Source organism: Vulpes lagopus, chromosome 16 (assembly GCF_018345385.1).
Source record: "Vulpes lagopus strain Blue_001 chromosome 16, ASM1834538v1, whole genome shotgun sequence".
Classification (NCBI taxonomy): domain Eukaryota; kingdom Metazoa; phylum Chordata; class Mammalia; order Carnivora; family Canidae; genus Vulpes; species Vulpes lagopus.
In genome coordinates this window covers 56,392,848-56,412,029 of record NC_054839.1, presented here as the reverse complement: position 1 = coordinate 56,412,029, position 19,182 = coordinate 56,392,848, and the positions used below count along the sequence as shown (strand labels likewise).

The 19,182-nt window shown below is 50.3% G+C and overlaps 1 protein-coding gene and 1 long non-coding RNA gene across 4 annotated transcripts in view; one reads left to right on the top strand and one right to left on the bottom strand.

The window, feature by feature from the left end:
• Positions 1-19,182, top strand: part of SIAH3 (siah E3 ubiquitin protein ligase family member 3) — a 66,476-nt gene that overhangs the window by 2,744 nt on the left and 44,550 nt on the right. The gene's annotated exons all lie outside the window — the stretch shown is intronic.
• LOC121477124 overlaps positions 3,668-19,182 on the bottom strand; it is a 63,380-nt gene continuing 47,865 nt past the window's right edge. For 2 of the 3 annotated variants that reach the window (XR_005984100.1, XR_005984102.1), the window contains exons 4-7: positions 17,688-17,846; positions 16,543-16,697; positions 11,001-11,145; positions 9,151-9,912 (exon numbers count right to left, since the gene is read on the bottom strand). This is a non-coding gene — a long non-coding RNA (uncharacterized LOC121477124). Of the gene's footprint in view, positions 3,764-9,150; positions 9,913-11,000; positions 11,146-16,542; positions 16,698-17,687; positions 17,847-19,182 lie in introns of those variants that run through there. The other variant, XR_005984101.1, reaches the window with a different exon arrangement.

The following is a 19,182-nucleotide window of genomic DNA, read 5'->3' as shown; positions in this document are numbered from 1 at the left end:
AAAAAATCTTTTTTTTTTTTTTTAAGAAAAAGAGATTGTGGCAATGTTAACCCAGAAGAGCTATTGATCTGTGGTGCTTCCCTGCACTTTGTATGACAGGCTGCTACATGAAATGGTGACCAAGGACAGAAACTGCAACCTTGCTTTCAATTTTCTAGGTTGTGTGCAGCTACAAAGAGGGCTGGGAAGCCTGTGTTTTTCTTTGTGGAAGCATATTTGCACTCTGTCCTTTCCCAGGCTTCCCTGAGAATTGCTAACAGTATTCGAGGACCGGAGGCAAGTGCTGAGTTATAATGAAAATTCACTTACTGAGCAGAGAAAATCGTGTATTTACCATGCTTCTATAGGTCACCTTCATTCTCAATCTTATTATGGCGATTACTCAGTAACCTGGGATTCCTTCGAGCAACCTGATGCCTTTATGCTTCTAAACGGAAAAGCAGACGCCCTCCTGGGAATGCAGACACCCCTGGGTAGAGCCATCACACCCCTTAAGCCCATCGTAATTAAAAGGGGGCAGTCGCCAGGGCTGGAACGTGAGGGATGGGAACCCCGGGGCTCCCCATGGAGTGCAAAGGACACTCCGTGTTTCCCCATGTATGTCCTTCTGTCTGCCTGAACGGATGGCTCCGGGCACAGATCAGGATCCCCCATTCCTCCTTCCCACTTCATGTAGAGTGACCACCCGGAGCCAGTGTTCTTGGCTTGCTGCCCCCGGCTTCATTCAAGAGGTTACAGAGATGTGGCTACAGGCTTCAGGCCTGCCGGCGGGGGCTCCGGCTCCTGCTCCTGATTCAGCATTCCTTCCTCCCTCATGCTTTTTGCTTATTTCCAAATCAAGGAGGCCTTTCTCTACTGGCGCCTCTCCCGCTGGCACTAGCCCCTTCTATAATGCCCTGGCCCGGGCAGCCCTCCCCTCGGGCTCCCCACCCCTAGGGACCTCCTTCAAGGGCTGGATTGGCCAGGCCCTGCACCCAGGCCCTTCCAGCCCCTCCAGGGTCGGTCTCTCGCACTTCCCAAGCAGACAGTACTTGAGCCGAAGCTGCTGGACCACTTCCTCCTCTTAACTACAGCTCTTGATAAACTGGATTCAGAAAGACTAGCAAAATGCTTTCTAGCAAACTTCTGAAGAAGGCCCTGGCCAGTACCAAAGTCGTTCTGAGACCCCCAGCACCCTCTGTAGAGTCTAGAACAGAGGGTATAACCTCCCCACTTGTCGTGGAAGGCTACTCATGCCTCCATCCAGCTGTTCCTAGACCTCTTCTTCTTGTTTTTTTTTTTTTTTGTTGTTTTTTTTTTAAGATTTATTTATCTGAGAGTGAGTGCACTGTGTGGGCATCATGGGAGGAGCAGACGGGAAGGGGGAAGGGAGGGGGAAAGAATCTCAGGCAGACTGTCTGCTGGATGCAGAGTTGGTCAAGAGGCTCCAGCCCACCACCCTGAGATCACGACCTGAGCAGAAACCAAGAGTCTGATGCCCACCTGACTGAGCCACCCAGTGCCCTCTACTTCATTGCACCCATTAACCTTGGGCTCGCAGACAGACACACACACACACACACGCATGAGGCGGGAGGGGCATCCACATGCCTTTCATTCCAAGACCCATTTCATCCCAACTGGACCTGTGTGGATGAATGTGTGTTGATGGGTGAAGGGGGGCAGGGGTGAGGGGCTGCACCGAGAAGGAGACGGATTACCAAAGGGAGGGAACAGAGGAGAAGAGATCTGTGGCAAAGCCAAACATCGCCTCTCCTGTTTGTGGGATAATCTTTGGAAATCCCGTTACCCCCCTGAGGCTTTCACTAACTCTGCTCGACACAGTGCAGCAGGCCCTGAATGAGAGCTAAAGACCCGAACATTGTTTTTTAGAGATTTACAGGTGGCCTTTGGAGTGTTCAGCCTCAGTACCTGTTTTAAAGCAGTTAAAGGCTTCCGACAAGATTGTTTAACAGCTAGCGCGTGTGGGTGACTCAGCTCTTGTTGACATAACACGCCTCGGAGGATCCCATTCCCCATCCTCTGGAAATGTCACCGTCTTCCTTCTGCTGCCCTCTCTCGAGTCCCCTCACAGTTCATTAGCACCTTGGGGGAGCCCAGGCCAGGATGAGGGAGGGGCTGAAACTGGGGGTGGTGGCTCTCTGGGCTTTATTCTCAAAGCTTCCGAGTGCAGCCTCTTGCAGCCCTTGGGTTCCTGTGAATATTGTCTGACACTCCACTCCACCGGCACAGAGCGGTGGTGCAGCGCTTCTGGTTGATGATGATTGCAGATGAGGCTCCCGAGTCACATAACCAACAGCCCCGAGCCCCGAGCCCTCGTTCTGTCGTTCGCTGGCTGCGTGCTAGTGATGGAGGGGCAGGCAGGCTGGAGTGCCCGAGCTGCTGCGGTGAGCCGATTACCGCCGTGCTCCATCTATCCAGCAGCCCCAAAGCAAATTTTGTGTGACTCCCTTAGCCACGGTCCCTCAAGCTGCAGAAAACTGTGGCCGAAATTAGAAAACAGGTACTGAAAGCTTTCCTTAAAATCCACAGAGAGGTCAGAGCTATCTGGATGACTTCCCTGGGGTAAGGCCGAGTATGTTTCTAGCCACTAACAATAAGAAAGAATAAATAAGCGGCCGTCCACGAAGGGATTTTACCCTTAATGGAGTCATCTGGATTCAAATAGCTCTGTTCCTCAAAGGCGAGAGGTGGCCCGTCTAGACGCTCCCTTGTGACCTGGAAAAGGTTGGTTCCAGAGAACGGAGACCTGTCCTCCCACAGGGGCCTGATGTTCTGGGAATGACACAGAGAGTGTCAGAGCTGGGAGGTCAAACCTTCTCACTGCATAGTCCAGGAAACTGAGGCCAGAGAGGGGAAGTGATGAGTATTCGTTTCCGAGGACTGCTGTAACAAGTTGGCGCAAACTGGGTGGCTTAAAACAACAGAAATGTATGCCCTCGCAGGTCAGGAGGCTACAAGTTCAAAATGAAAGGTGTCAGCAGACCCGTGGCTCCCTCTAAGGCTCTCCAGGGAAGAATCTGCTCCTTGCCTCATCCAGCTTCCCGTGGCTCCATGTGTTTCTAGGCTGATGGCCACATCCCCCCAGTCTCTGCCCCTGTGGTCCCGTCGCCTCTATCTCTGTGTGCCCTCTCCTCTGTGTGGCTATCTTATAAGGATATGTGTGACTGCCTTTAAGGCCTCCCTGGTTCATCCAGGATAAGCTTCTCCTTCCAAGATCCTTAATTTAATTCTACCTTTGGTCATATCATATTCACTCTTTTGCCATATTCACTCATCTTCATAGGCGCCAGGACATGAACATATCACCTGGTGGACCACCCTTCATCCCACAACAGGACTTCTGCGGAATCAAACCCAGTGACAGAAATGGAACCATGAGTTAGGTCGCTTAATGCCAGACTTATATCCCCTACCCTGTCCCAGGCTGCCTTCAAATTAGTCCAAACGAAATATCCCTTGCTTGGGTGCATGCTGTCAGAGCAGAAAATTGCAAGGACCTCCCCCCCAACTTCCTGTACCCCTATCAGCCCTGGGCCAGCAGTAGGACCCCATAGGTTGTACCACATACCCTACCATCCCCGCCCTTCACCAAACCCACACCCTTCACCAAACCCACATTTCCTTAGCACATTGGAGCCTCTGCATCATCTTGCCCCCTACTCCCCTACCCCCGGCCATAAATCTCCTTTCTTTTTCTTTTTTTCTTTTTTGAATTCTTTTAAAAATAATACAATTAATATGAATTCACGCAGACTGTGTTCTGTAAATCAAAGGATAAAGAGATACATAGTCAAAAGCATAGACCTTTAAATCCACCAGAACAATATGGGGAGAAGCAGTGGGCACAGGGAAAAAAAAAACAAAAGCATCAGTCTGGGGGCAGCCAGGCCTGAATTCAAATCCAGACTGTGCCACTTGCAGATGTGTGATTTTGCACAAATGATTTAGCCTCCCAGAGGCTCCATTTCCTCATCTTTAAAAGAGAGAAAATCATGTCCACCTGCTACGGCAGCATGAGGCCAAAATGAGCTCACATGAGGAAAGTGCCTGAGAGAGAGAGAAGGAGAGAGAGAGGGAGAGAGGGAGGCAGTCAGGAAACAGCAGCAGCAGGTACTGTCAACATGGTCATTACCATGAAAGCCGCTCCTAGGAAGCTGGAGGCAACTCCCTGCAGCCCCACCTGGCTGTCTTTCTCTGCCCTCCCTCCCTCTCCGCAAGCCTCCTGCTTGCTCTTTCTTGATATTTGTGCATCGCCCTTGGCCTTGAAGAGAAATTTGAATAGAACAATTTCTTGCCTTATATAAAAGTCCAATTTGTCCTTAGTGCATAGCTTCAACGACAGCCCTGCTAAATTCACCGCTTGGGTTTTCGAGCCCATGTGGCCACGGGAGAGGGATTGGGTCTCCGGAGGACAAAGGTGGCTCTGTGGGGACGGGAGCTGAGGAGCAGGGTCCCCTTGTCCTTCACAGAGCCAGGAGCCGTGCAGAAAAGTCCCCACCTCCGCCCTCCTGAAACCTGCCCCTCATGCCTTATGCATGACTTCATTAGTGGCAGCTGAGTAAGCACAGGGGTAAGTGGCCCTGTAGGGGGGCATCTGATCTGGGGGGTGTGGGCCTGAGCTGAGAGAGATTGGGCGGGTGGGAGATGGACGGACGCTGCACGCTGCCTGGGACACTGGCCGTCTTCTCTTTGCCCCTCAGTTCATTCTGCCTTGAGAAGCAGCTTCCCTCTGAGCAGGGCAAGGATGAAGGGGGACCACGCTCCATCCAGGCCGCAGCCCCCGCCATCGAGGGAGGGCAGGAGACATGCTCTGACCTTTCAGAGCCAAGAAAGCATTCCTGGATCCTACTGTCATCAGAGAGTTTCTTTTTTTTTTTTTTTTAAGTACTGAGTGCAGGCCCAGGTCCCCTGCACTCCAGCCTGAGTCTCTACGCACGCCCGCACACTCACACACACTCACGCACACAAGTCAATGGCAATTGTGAGGTGCCAGGCCCTCTGGACCCCGGCGTGGCCTCTGCAAGGATGGCAGGAGGCAAAGCCCAGAGCCGGGGGCAGGGAGGATCCTGATCCCCAGCACGGTGGAAGGAAGAAGAAGACGGAGATGAACCAGATCCTTCTCCCCTGTCCAGTGTGGGACTGGCCACTGCCATCTCAGGAGGGAGGTTCAAGGGAGAAAGTGGTGTTGGCAAAGAAAAGGGGCCACTCTAGCTGAGGCTTTAAAGTACAGGTTTTGGAGTCAGACGGATCTGGGTGTGAGTCCAACGTGGCTGTTCTCCTCGAGTGAGCTCTCTGACCTCCGTGAGCCTGCGTTTCCTCGCCTATAAAATGACGGTTGGGAAGATGAAGAAATGTGATGGACATCGGGTGCTTAGTGCAGCCCCTAGCACGTGATGCGTACTCCATCAATAGGGGCTGTCGTGACTGTGAAGCCGGGTCCCGTGGTGATGCCACCTGGTGTCACAGGAGCTGACCAAGCTTCTTTTGCCCAACTCGTGTGGGTGACCAAACTTCTCCTACTCCAACTGGATGGGGGGGAAGGGTCAGTAGTAAGATGACCTGTGCCAAGTGACTATGATCTTGAAGCACAGTCTGCTCAAGGTCAGAGAGCTAGAGCGATGCTCAAGTGCCAGGGCTGGGTCTGAAACACAAGGACCAAAGGGATGAATGGCTTGCCCAAGGTCACAGCTGATAAGGGGCTCTGTGACACCACACTACGTGGGGGTGAGGACGCTGGTTAAGGACACTGCCTCTCCACCAGGACTCTGTGGCAATGCTGGACATCTTCCCAGGAGCTCCTTGTCCCCAGGAATGTGCCATGATGTAAACCAGCCGGGCAACGGTGGGGCAATTAAGAAAGTAAATGTTCCTTGGGTCTCTCGTACTGACGCAAATACACAGCGAGGACGGGGGTGAGGCTCCCAATGAAGTCACCAAAGCCATGAAGCCAGAACCCCACACTTGCAAAGAGCAGTTGGTGGAATCAGGTTCTACGACAAAGGAGCCCCAGATGAAGACGCCCTCAGAAGACAGATCTGAAACCAGCCTAGTGTCTTCAGCCATAGAACAGGCGTCCTTGCGGATAATTTAGACCTGTGGTCTAACTGGAAACGTCAGTTTTACTTGCAAGATGCGGTATCTCTTCATAATTTCTCTGTCCTTTAATGTATTTTTAATCAGGAATTCGTGATGAGGAGGGAGCTGTGTGCTGCAGGGCTGTCTCCAGCAGAGGCACCGGGAACTCCAGACAGGGTAGAGCGGCCTGTGGAAGGGCCAAGGCTGGGCGCCCCCCCCCCCCAGGACAAGGCTGACAAACGTCCTCTATGGAGGGGAGAGGCCACTGCAGACCACACTGGAGAGGGAAGATGGGGTTCGCTCAGCATCAGGAAGGCCCCCAGAGACAGGCCTTTAGATTGATAACAGATTTTGTAAGACTGGCCAGTGAGGCTAACCACTTGCCCTGCTTTGCAGCCAGACACCAAGATGCCCCCGCTTCCACCCCCAGAGTTAACTCCTACAACCTTGCTGAAGGTGTGCCAGGAGGTCTGATGCAAGTAGCCACCTGGAACCTCGGTTTCCCTTCTATAAATCAGGGGTATATTGTGACTTCTACTAAGCTGAGCCAGCTACGCATCCTGAAGCCTTTAGTCCTTTTCCTGCTGTCTCAGAGACGCACGTCAGAACATCAGTAATGACAGTAGGAGCCACGAAACGGCCACCGTTCACTGAAGGCGGGCTACGTCCAGGAACTGCGTTGAATGCTGTACATTTAATGCTCGCTAGGAAGGGGTATATTATTACCATTCTCCATTATACAGAATACCGAAGCGGAAAAAGGTGGAAGAGCTTCTTCACTGGGGCGGAGCCTTCTTAAATTAAAATCCTGTGCTTATTTTAAGCGCTTCTTGCTACTTCACCCTTAGTGCTCTCTTTTCACAACAAGCAACTGAGCCAACAGGCTTGGCCATAGGACTAGGATTGAGTATATTACGTTTCATTTAAAAACCCTGAGGTGGGACCCTGTCTTACCCTTGCATATATACATCAAATCCACACCTAGATGCTCCAGCTCTTGACGGACAGTCCTAGGAGGCATTCTCCAGGCTTCTCTGTGCTGCCAGGTAGAACCAAACCCCTGTGGCCTATAGCAGCCCCTTTCCTCCCTCCTGCTTCCCGGAATCGCCTTCCAAATAAATTACTGCATCCAAGTCCTTACCTCGGGCTCTATTTTTGGAGAAACCAACGTAATACTATGTGTGTGCGTGAGCTTTTTTTTTTTATTAGCTAATGTTTATTGAGCACTTACAAACTGCCGACTGCTGTGCTAAGTGATTTACCTGAATTGCCTTTTTTTTTTTTTAAACACGCTCAGTACAATGCCATCAGCCTATCCCCACTTTGCACAGGAGGAAGCCAAGGCAGAGAGAGATTAAATAACCTGTCCAAGCAGTAGAGTTGAGCTGGTGCTTTTAACCTCTATCTTAAGCTCTCCCCCCGCCCCCCCCATAACACAATTGCTTATCTGTAAACGTCTACAAAGAGCAGAGCCCTCCAAATTCAGACTCAGTAAAAATTAGGATTGGCATCAAATGGTTCAGGGAAAACTTTGCAACAACTTTATCTACACACCCAATTCTGAATTACCCTGCATGAAAGAAATGTGTCCCCCATGACCACTCTTTTTAATGGGTGCACAGCAAAGGAAACTCGCCAACAAAATGAAAAGGCAACCTCCCGAAGGGGAGAAAATATTTGCAAATCATATATCTGATGAGGAGTTAATATCCAAAATATATAAAGAACTCAATTCAATTGCAAAAATTACAACAGCAACAACAAAAAATCCAATTAAAAAAATGGGCAGAGGATCTAAATAGATGTTTTTCCAAAGAGGACCCACAGATGGCCGGCAGGTTCGCAAATAAATGTTCAACATCACTCCTTATCAGGGAAACGCAAACCAGAACCACAGGGAGATGTCACCTCATGCCTGTTAGAACAGCTATTATCAAAAAGACAAGTAGTCACAAGTGTTGGCAAGGATTTGGAGGAAAAGGAACCCTTGGTGCACTGTCGGTGGGAATGCACATTGGTGGAGCTACTGTGCAAAACAGCATGGAAGTGTCTCAAAAAACTAAAAGTAGGTCTGCTTCCTGATTCAGCGATGACACTTCTGGGTATTTATCCAAATGAAACAAAGACACTAATTCAAAAAAGATATAGGGGCCCCTATGTTCATTGCAGCATTATCTGCAACGGCCAAGATAAGAAAACAATCTATCCATCGATGGACAAACAGATAAAGAAATTGTGATATCTATCTATCTCTGTATAGATATTTATAGAGAGAAATAGATATCACACAATGAAATACTAGACAGTCATAAAAAAAAGAAGGAAATCTTGTCATTTGCAAAGACATGAATGGACTTCGAGGGCATTATGCTAAATGAAGTGAGTCAGATAGAAAAAGACAGATACCATATAGTCTCACGTATACGTGGAATCTTAAAAAACAAAAAAAACAAAAAACAAAACAAAACAAAACAAAAACTCAGACACACAAAGAACAGGCTGATGGTTACCCAAAGGGAAGGAAGGGGTTTGCAGGTGGGTGAAAATTTTGCAAAGGGGGTCAATTGTAGGGTGACAGATTGGGAGGGACTATGCTCATGTGGCAAGCACTCTGCAGTGTACACAAAAAATCAAATTATTAGGTTGCACACCTGGAACTAATATAATGTCATATATCAATCTTACCTCGATAGGAGTAAAGAGAAAAACGGTTATGTGTTTTATGTGTTTTAACAGGCAGACAGGTGTCTGAACCTAGCGCGACCCCCAGATCCGGGGCATGTGATTATCTTGTCAGTGCGTCCCTTGCTTCTCCACGACCACGGGAGCTAGGTGACCGCGTCACAAAGGCAAATGCTTTCTGAACACAGGGACAGCATTAGACCGGCCACATTTTCTCAGCAAGAAAAAAAAAGGAAATTTCTTTTATACAAAAGTGAACATGTCCTTTAAGAGAATGTGGCTCTTCCCATGTCACACCCGTTCTCTAAGAAGATCCACAGGCCTTTGAAATTCCCTGTCTCGTTCTCAGCCATATTTATTGCTAATTTTCTTTTCCCCCTAAAACCAAAGAGAAATGCAACTTTAATGACCATGTGCTACCTAACCTAACTCAGCCTCGGTCTTGATTTCTGGCCAACCTTTCTCCTAGTCCCTTGCAAGCATTTTTCTTTTTCCAAAACTGCTGTGAGGTGAACTGAGGGAGGGAGGCATCAGCCCAAGAGGTGAGCTTAGGGAGAGGAAGGAGAAGGAGGTCTGTGAGCTTTGCTTCCAGGGTGCCAGCTGGAGAAATGCAGGGTAATGTTCACAGGGACTTTGGAGGGCAGGAGGGAAGTCGCCAGGGTAAGCCTGGGGCCCCTGCCCCAGCAGCCCTGACGTGTGGGGGGGGGGGGGTCCGGGAGGGGGGCTGCACAGGGCTTGCAGGGGACCCTGCCGGGGAGCCAACGACAGGACGCCTATGCGTGCTGTGCCAGGGCACCCAGGGCCCTGTGAGGTCTACTCAGCCCGGCCTCCCCGGGAGCAGGGGGGCCTCCAAGCGCAGTGAGGACCAGCCTCACTGCAGCCCAAGTGCTGCAACTGTTTGTGGTAATTAAATAAATGCCAGCTGGACCCTTCTGGGCCCGCTGACTGAGGCGGGTGCCAGAGACACCAGGCTCTCCAAGACTCCCGGGGAAATCCGAGGCGGGAAGGCGAGCGCCCAGGCACTTACCACCCACTGCTTGAAAACACTTGGCTGAGGAGCTCTTCTCGGCACCCAGAGGCTGAGCTTTTCTCTGCAGGCTGGCTCGGGTCCCGGCGGGTCTTGTGCAAGTCCTGTCACCTTGGCTTCTCCACCTGTCAGGGTGGAAGGCGCCACTGCTCTGTGCGTCCCTTCCAGGTGACCCTGATGTGCCCGTGGAGAGGGTCCTTACCTCTGACCCCGCCTCCAGGCTGCCCCTCTGCCAAAGAGGTCTGAGACCACCTCCCCCAAGGGCTGCTGAGGCAAGGGAAAGACGATGTGGGGGGCAAGTGGGCTCACCGTGCCAGCCTGGCCCGTTTACAGTGAGTGACAGCACCTTGGTGATGCTGGGAAACCCCGCACACGTGTCTTAAACACCTCCGAGTACACTGGAAAGATCGTAGCCCTTGGACTCCCACGTGCCTTCCGATTTAGCTCCTGTGTTCTTCGCTGTGTGACCCTTGGCAAGTGCCTTGACCCCTCTGCGCTTCATTTTTTGTTTGTTTGTTTGTTTGTTTGTTTGTTTGTAAGAAGGCGTGCGGTGTGCAGCGGCCGGAGCACATGTGGCAAATAGATGGAAAAGCACCTAAATGGGGACTGAGCATGTGGCAACGCCCTCAGAAATGCTGGTTTATTTTTCCTGCCTGCCTTCTTCTTTCTTCTCTTCCTTCCTTCTACCTTTCCCCTTCCTTGTTTTTTTTTCTTTTCATTTGTCTATCCGTGTTAAATAAGCAAGCCTCCCAGAAACGCTACTGCCGTGACCTGATTAGTGGGTTCAAAGGGCCTCTCGGGTGATGAGAAAGAATTGGGAATTTATGAGAGGAAGAAATGCCTGTCGTGCAGGGAAGCGGAAATTTTTAGAGATGGGGAATGACTCAATTAAGCTTATCCAGAGTCACTAAAAGGTGGGCCTTTTAGATTTTCCGCATCTTATTTTTGTTATCTGGGTGAGGGGTTAGTAAGATGGGCTCCCTCGTATACGTCCGATCTCGCAAAGGGCTCTGGAGTTCAAGGGACACAGAGGGTATGCGTTGCACACGAGGCCGGGAAGGCCAGGGCACGGCTGCAGGCCCACGGCCAGCTTCCCAACAGCAGGGCGGCCCTCTAGAATTCCAGGCAGCCGGCAGGAAGGAGCCCCTGCTGCCTGGGCCTCGAAGCCCTGCCGGAGAGCCTCCTTCCCCAGGGGGAGCCAAAGCTGCCTCACCTACTCACATCCGTCCCTGTGGCCGTCTGCACATCTGTGTCCCTTCTGGACGCTGAGTCCCCCAAGGGCCTGTGTCCCCAGCCGTGGCGTAGATGGACGGCACGCAGGTGCTTAGTAAACGCAGGTCTCGCTAACACGCAGATGGCTTGGGATCATAAGAACAAGGCAAGGGAGTGAGAGACCAGAGAGGGTTATCCAGAGACCCAAAAGATGGAGCCCGTGTCCTGAAGCCTGCTCTAAGCTATGACCTCCCCCCACCCCCCCGCCACCGATCCTTCCTGCCTGAGAACACAGTTGGGTCTCTGAGCCCGGACTGGATGTGTGGGCTCATGGGTGAGGCCAATGACTCAGGAGGAGGTAATGCGATGCTAAGTGATGGACTCTGGAGCCACCCCGCCTGGGTTGTGCAACCCCTGCCTCCGCAGCTATCAGCCTTGTGACTCTGCATTTGTCACTTAGCTTGTCTTATGCCTCAGTTTTCCCACCTGTAAGATGGGGATGATAATAGCACCTGCATCCCAGGGGGGCTGTAAAGACTGAGTTGATATGGTAAAGTGCTTGGCACACAGTGAATGGGGCACAGGTGTTCGTTCCCTACTCTCCTTACTGCTGGTGGTTGGTGGGGTCATTACCGGATGCAAGGGGGGCAGGGGGGGTGCACACAGTCAGCCCAGAGGTCCTGAGATGCAGAGAAAGGAGGGAGGAAGCTCGCGGGTTCTGGCTCCCGTCCACCCACTGTATTACAGCTGCCCCAGCTTTAACTGGTTAGGAGCTGATCATCTGAAGATTAGCTCTCCACGTGCTGTTGGCAAATGTTTGGGTTCCACTCTTTGAGAGCCTGGGGCGGTCACTACTACCCTGGTGCTGCGTGGGTCGACTTTTGAAAAGAACACGGGTTGGAGATCTGTTTGCTGATGTCTTCAAGTGAATCGGGGCAGTGGGGGGGTTGCTTCGCGGTTTAGGGGATGGTGGAGCAAGCTTTCTGTCTTTATTCGCTATGTCGTGGGCTCTCAGGCCTAAAGGGGACAAAAGAACATGAAAAACCCCTTCAACTGCTAAAGGGAAGTTCTTGTTTATTTGTGTCTAAACACATAAAGCACTCGGTGCCAGGCACATGAGTCTAATGATAAATACTCAATCTTCAAAATAACCCCGAGAAATAGAGCTCCCCTCAGCCGTACTCTACAGGTGAGGATAGGCAGTGGGCTCTCGGCCACACAGCAGTGCGAGGGGAGCCTGCCCCGCAAGGCTGCTCCCATGTCCTGGCCACGCCGCCTCTATGGAAGGCCTGTGTTTGGGGAACCGCACAGGAAGGTAAGCGGACCCTACCCAGCCCGGGATGAGTTGAGCTTCCTGCAATCCCACGTCCCCCATCAGAGCAGCCGTGCCGTCCCTGCTGGAAGGAAAGAAATCCCACAGACCGCATCAGATTCCCAGGTTCCTGCTGACTCTGGGGGCCCAGCTTTGGAAGGAAGGCGTGTCTAGCAGCCGTGGGGCCTCAGCTCCCTGCGAGCACTGCCCTGTACCCTGGGCACCCCCCCACCCCCACTGCCTCTGCCCCTTGGAGGTCTATCTTCTTAGTCCCTGTGGGAAGTCCCCCAGGTAAGGTTTGGGGCCTGGGGGACTTCCTCCCTCTTCTCCAGGCGGAGCAAAGGAGCCCCAGGGAGGCTGCGGATGTCAGTAAACAGGGCTGTGTGATCGCGGGGCCTTCACAATTGGACAGCCTTCTCTTTCCCCTGATAGAGATAAATGTTGATAACTCAATGATGATGAAAACATTGTAAAGTGCCAAGCGCAGCATGTTTAGTTACAAAAGCCAGGAATAATTGCCTCAGCCTTGCTGCTAAGAAAACCAGTTGTTGAGTCCAGAATAATTCTAGGAAGAAATTGGCATTCGGGGATTAATTGTTTAGACTGTAATGACTGCTACAACCCAAGCTAATGAGAACAGAAGGCAGTTTCCAATTTGAATTTCGGGAATGAAATAGGCTTTGCCAGGCTGGCTGGTGCAGAAAGAAAGAGAGAGAGAGAGAGAGAGAGAGAGAGAGAGAGAATGGAAGGGCCTTTTTTTGTTTTTTTGTTTTTTTTTTTTTACCTCCGTTCTGATTGGGCGAAAAATAAGAAAGCATTTTGCAAGAACAGCTTCTGGGGAGACTAGCCAAAAGTCTGTGCAGACGCCTCAGGAAAACTCTTGATTGATTATTAAAAGCCTGGCTGAGCTCTTCCTAGGGGCCCTGAGCAGGTGTGGGGGCAGCAAGGCAGGGGTGAGTCATGACTGCAGGTGGAGGGTGAGCGGGCCCTGGGCATGGAGTCAGACCCGTCCCTGACACTTCTGCTCCGACCTTCGGTGGGTCACCTGTCCTCTCTGAAGGTGTCCCCCTGCAAACAGTACTCACCCTGCCAACCTCAGTGGCTTACGGTGAGGCTCGGATGAGAAATGGCAAAGTACTCTGCGATCTTTATATCACAGTGCGGCTGGAGAGCATTATTTGGATAAATTACTCCCTTCCACATCCATTAGAACAACCCCTGCCTTGTTCTAGAAGGGACTCAGGGCAACCTGCCCCCTCCCTTTTTTCCCCCTAATTTCTTGCACAGCTGTGAGTACCCTGTAGAGTAACTGTTAAGGCAAACAGTGGTTCAGTACCAGAAGAGACCAGAAGAAACCCAGATGGTTGGCAGGGTCCACCAGACAGGAGCCTGAAGGCCCCTTAGGGAGTAGAACCCTGGCCTGGTCTTTGGAAGGGGCTACGGATAATAATAGGTGACGGAGAAGGGACAATGGGGTGGCCCACTCATTCATATGTCTACTTACTGGGCTCCAGCTAAGAAGAGATATTTATTTATTGAAGGGCTGTTATGGGAAGCAACGCTCTAATGGGGAGATTAAAAGGACCCTCACAAGACCTATTTAACAGGAACCCCGTGAGACAGGCCTCAAATTCTCCACCAGTTTCCCAATTCTTTTTTTTTTCTTTTGAATTATTGGTGTTTTATTACGTTTACTACAAACTCTGGCTTCCTAACTAAGTAATATGAAATAGACCCAGTTACATAACAGAGTTTGTGTTACCTATAGATTTATTTCATTATTTTTTTGGCAATCATACTTGCTATTTTTTATTTATTTAAATTCAATTCATTAACACATAGTGTAGTATTCGTTTCAGGGGTAGAGTTCAGTGGCTTATCAGCTGCATACAACACCCAGGGCTCGTTCCATCACGTGCCCTCCTTAATGCCCGTCACCCAGTTACCCCGACCCCCCACCCACCTCGCCTCCAGCAACCCTCGGTTTGTTTCCTAGAGTTAAGAATCTCTTATGGTTTGTCTCCCTCTCTCATTTCATCTTGTTTTATTTTCCCCTCCTTTCCCGAGTGATCCTCTGTTTTGTTTCTTAAATTCCACATAGGAGTGAGATCATGTGATAATCGTCTTTCTCTGACTGACTTATTTCGCTTAGCACAACACCCTCTAGTTCTATCCATGTCATTGCAAATCGCAAGATTTCTTTTTTCTTTTTTGATGGCTGAGTAGTATCCAATTGTATATATATATCCCACATCTTTATCCATTCCTCTGTTGATGGACATCTGGGCTCTTTCCGCAGTGTGGCTATGGTGGACATTGCTGCTATGAACATTGGGGGGGCAGATGCCCCTTTGGATCACTACATCTATATCTTTGGGGTAAATAAATACCCAGTAGTGCAACTGCTGGGTTGCAGGGTAGCTCTATTTTCAACCCTTTGAGGACCCTCCATACTGTTCTCCAGAGTGGCTGCACCAGCTTGCATTCCCACCAACAGTGTCAGAGGGCCCTCCTTTCTCTGCATCCTCGCCACCATCTGTCGTTTCCTGACTTGGTAATGCTAGCCATACTGACTGGTGTGAGCTGGTATGTCATCGTGGTTTTGATTTGTATTTCCCCGATGCTGAGGGATATGGAGCATCTTTGCATGTGTCTCTTGGCCACGTGTACGTCTTCTTCAAAAGCTTCCCAGCTTCTTACCCAGTTTCTTCACATCCATCCCTGCCTTCTGGCTGACATTGCTAGTAGAGATGCTGAACAGTGTTCCCCTGACTTACTTCCATGGGAATGTACCCTCTTCAAAATCCCACCGTAGGTGAGGACTCCTCAGACTGCCTGCCAGACGTGAGGTCAGAGAAGGTTCTGAGGGAGGACTTAGATGTGATGCTGTTAGGATAAAGACAAAGTCACTGGAAAATCCCAAGCGTTGGCCAAGGAGGGATGTGAGGAACTGGAAACCTTGTATGCTACCAGTGAGAATGTGAAATGGTGCAGCGCCTATAAAAAACAAGGGGTGGGCAGCCGGGGTGGCTCAGCGGTTTAGTGCCATCTTCAGCCCAGGGCGTGATCCTGGAGACCCAGGATCGAGTCCCACGTTGGGCTCCCTGCATGAAGCCTGCTTCTCCCTCTGCCTGTGTCTCTGCCTCTCTCTCTCTCTCTTTCTCTGTGTGTCTCATGAACAAATAAATAAAATATTTTAAAAAAACAAAAACACTGAACTCTACCCCTGAAACGAATACTACACTATGTGTTAATGAATGAATTTAAATATTTAAAAATAGCAACTATGGTTGCCAAAAAAATAATGAAATAAATCTATAGGTAACACAAACTCTGTTATATATAACTGGGTCTATTTCATATTACTTAAGATAGGATGCCTGGATGAAGGGTCCTCAAAACATTTAACATAGAATTACCATGTGACCTCACAATTCCACTTCCAAATATACACCGCAAAGAATTGGAAATAGGCTCAACCAGGTATTCGTACACTGATGTTCGGAGCAGCACTCTTCGCAACAGCCAAGCGGTGGAAACCACCCAAGAGCCCACCAACAAATGCATGGATAAACAAAATACGGTCTACACATCCAATGGAATATTACTTAGCTATAAAGAGGAATAAAAGCCTGACACACATGTTCTGACTCTAAAATATGATGCTAAATGAAATAAGCCAGGTACAAAAGGACAAAAGGACAAATATGATATGATCCCACTTACACGAAATACCTCAAATAGGCAAATCCATAGAGACAAAGGTAGATTCAAAGTTACCGGGAGCTGAGGGGAAGAGGAAGCGGAGAGTTATTATTGCTTAATGGTCACAGTTTCCTTTTGGGATGATAAAAAAGTTCTGGAAATAGATAGCGGTGGTGGTCATACAACATGATGCATGTAATTAACGCCACTGAACTGTACACTTCAAAACAGTAGAAAATGGCAAATGGTGTGTTTTATATATTTTATCATATAGAAACTATATACTTTGCTTTAAAAATAAATAAATAAATAAATAAATGGCAGAGTCCCTAAACAAAACTGGGCCTGGCAGGGCCCTTGCCTTCCCCGTGGTGGGCTGGGGGGGGGGGGGTTACCTTTATTTCCCTCTCTCCCCCTGCCTCTCCAACCTTGCTGCTCACCTTCTTGCTCCCTGCCACCACTGGGCCTTTGGGATGCTCTTCCCGCCCCCCAGAGCAAGCCACCCCAAGTCAGGTTCCTTGCTTACGTTCTCAGAGACCCATGCTCCTTCTTCACAGTACGAGCTCCAATGGCAGGGGATTTGAATGACGTCTGGCTCTCCCATGAGACATCAGTGCTGTGGTAACAGGCGTCTGTGGGGTCTCTCCTGCCCACAGCAGGCTCTCGGCAAATAAATATATCCTGGATAATGATACACATTGAACAAATGAACTCCTCCATCTTTTCCCCGCCCCCCCCATCTCCCCACCATCATGTCTATCCCATTATTTGTTATCCATAACACTTATATCTATCAAAATAATTTGAAGTATTTATTCCCTTACCATCTACGGTGTCCTTGCCTTCTCATGAGGATGCAAACCCCCTGAGAGCAGGGACTTTTGCTACCTTGCCCCTGACAAGGGAGCAGCACCCCCAGGATACAGCAATGCCTGGCACGTTGTGGGGCTCCATGGGTGTCTATTGGATCACTGAATAAGCAGAACTTCGTTACCTCCCGCCTGGATTATCTTCTACTGAGTCTCGTGTCTCCATAAGGATGCCAGAGTCACGTGTCTACACGTGTCAATTTGTCCTTGTACCCCTTCTGCTCTAAGCCTCCAGGGCTCCCCCAGGGCCTGGAGCCATGCTCCTGGTAAAGCATACAGTGGCCTCTCCTGACGTGACTCAGGTCACCCCTCAAAACCTCCCACACCCTCTAGATAGACCATTCTTAACGCATGCTGTTCTCCTCCCCCCTTCTTTGGCTTGTACTTTCTCACTCCCCAAGCCCACTCAGAGGTCTTCTCCTTCCAGAAGTCCTTCCCTGAACGTGTGTGTTTCTACCATGTTGACAGCCAGGCTCTCCCACTAGACTGGAGGCCCTGGAGAGCTGGGAGTCACTTCCATGCATCCCCATCCCCATGTGTGGCTCATCCCCATGCAGCCTGGTGTATGGCAAGCCCTCACTGAAGAGGGACTTAACCAAACTGAACTCTTCAGAGTGACTTTGAAAATGAAGAGGGTTTTCTCCTGATGGAGACCGATGATCTCAGTTCCATGGAGTCACCCTCGGACCAGACAAAAGGGCCTCTGAAACCGTGTGCTCTGTAGGTGTCACCTGGCTCTCCTCAGGCTGTGCCCCACACCATGTGGGGTGAGGAACCTGCAGCCCCAAGAGAATGTTCCTACCTGGAGCTCAGATCTTCCCTTCTAGGCTTCTCTCTGTGTACCCAGAGCCTGTCTTCCGCAGAACTACACTCCTGAGGCCACACGGTACCACCGGCGTGCATGCCCCTGGGCCGGACAGGTGGTCAAGGCTTCCTTTTTTGTGGAGAACCACGGCAGAACCTAGATGTACAGAATGGGGTGGCCACACGCATACGTCAGGTATAGGACAGAACCAGAGAGGGGAAGAAAAGGGAGGTGGGCCGCCCATGGCTGACTCGCTCTCCACCACATTCTGGAACTCTGAGGAGTGTGAGCCCTCTAAACTCAAGGCTGGCTTGCCGACGTATTGTGAAGATGTTTATTTATTAAGATAGAAAGAATACATGTCTTTTACATAAGTCTCCTGGATTCACATACAACTCTGAAACTTCTAGACAAGTGGTCTGTGAGCCTCCGTCTGACCCTCGCCCTGAGTCTTGCTAATGTTGAGGGTAGGCCTGCACCTCGGCCAGAAGGAGGGATGTCCTCATCACGGGGAGAGGGGGGTCGTGAGACATGGATTTCATGTCCTGAACAAAAAGCTTCTAAAAACACAAGGGAATTGCTGCATTGAATAGGTCTTTTTTGATAAGCGAGATTCAGCGGCTCTCGTGGCCCTTCGGATTGAATGTGGTTACCCTGGAATGCCTGGTGGTGAAGGGAGAAGCTTCGCCTTAAAGACCTTTCTAGGGCTGCCCGGGGGGCTCAGCGGTTGAGCCTCTGCCTTCGGCTCAGGTTGCGATCCCCAGGTCCTGGGGATCTGTCTCTCATGAATAAATAAATAAACTATTTTTTAAAAAGTCCGGGTGGCTCAGTGGTTTAATGCCGCCTTCAGCCCAGGGCGTGATCCTGGAGACCCGGGATCGAGTCCCACGTCAGGCTCCCTGCATGGAGCCTGCTTCTCCCTCTGCCTCTGTCTCTCATAAATAAATAGACAAAATCTTAAAAAAAATAAAAAAAATAAAAAAAGACCTCCCTATATGCGTGAGCATACATCTATATATCTGTATAGGTGCATGTGTACACGCGCACACATATATATGATTTATTAGCAGACCTGAGAGAAAGGAGCACCTGTTGGTCTTCTCTGAGGAAAAAATGGAGGAAGGGACACAAGCAAGACTGTTGTGCCTCTCGCTATGTGACACAGACAGGTGTCAGAAGAGGGGTTACCTGGAAGTGGGTGCGAGGGAGGGAGGTTGACTGGGAAGGAGCGAGAGAGACGCTCCCAGGGCGCTCAAAGAGTCCTACATCTTGACCTGAGTGGGGGTTCCTGGGTTGCGCACAGTGAAACTCCACCAGGCTGCACACCTGAGATCGGTGCACACCTGAGATTGGTGCACTTTACACACATGCAGTTTTGGGGAGTCCATCACCTTGGGCTTGCCAGCCCAATGCCCTTGAGCGGGTTACTTATCCCCCTTAAACCCCAATGTACTTACTACATGGTGGACCCCCAGCTCCGCGAGGAGTCAGC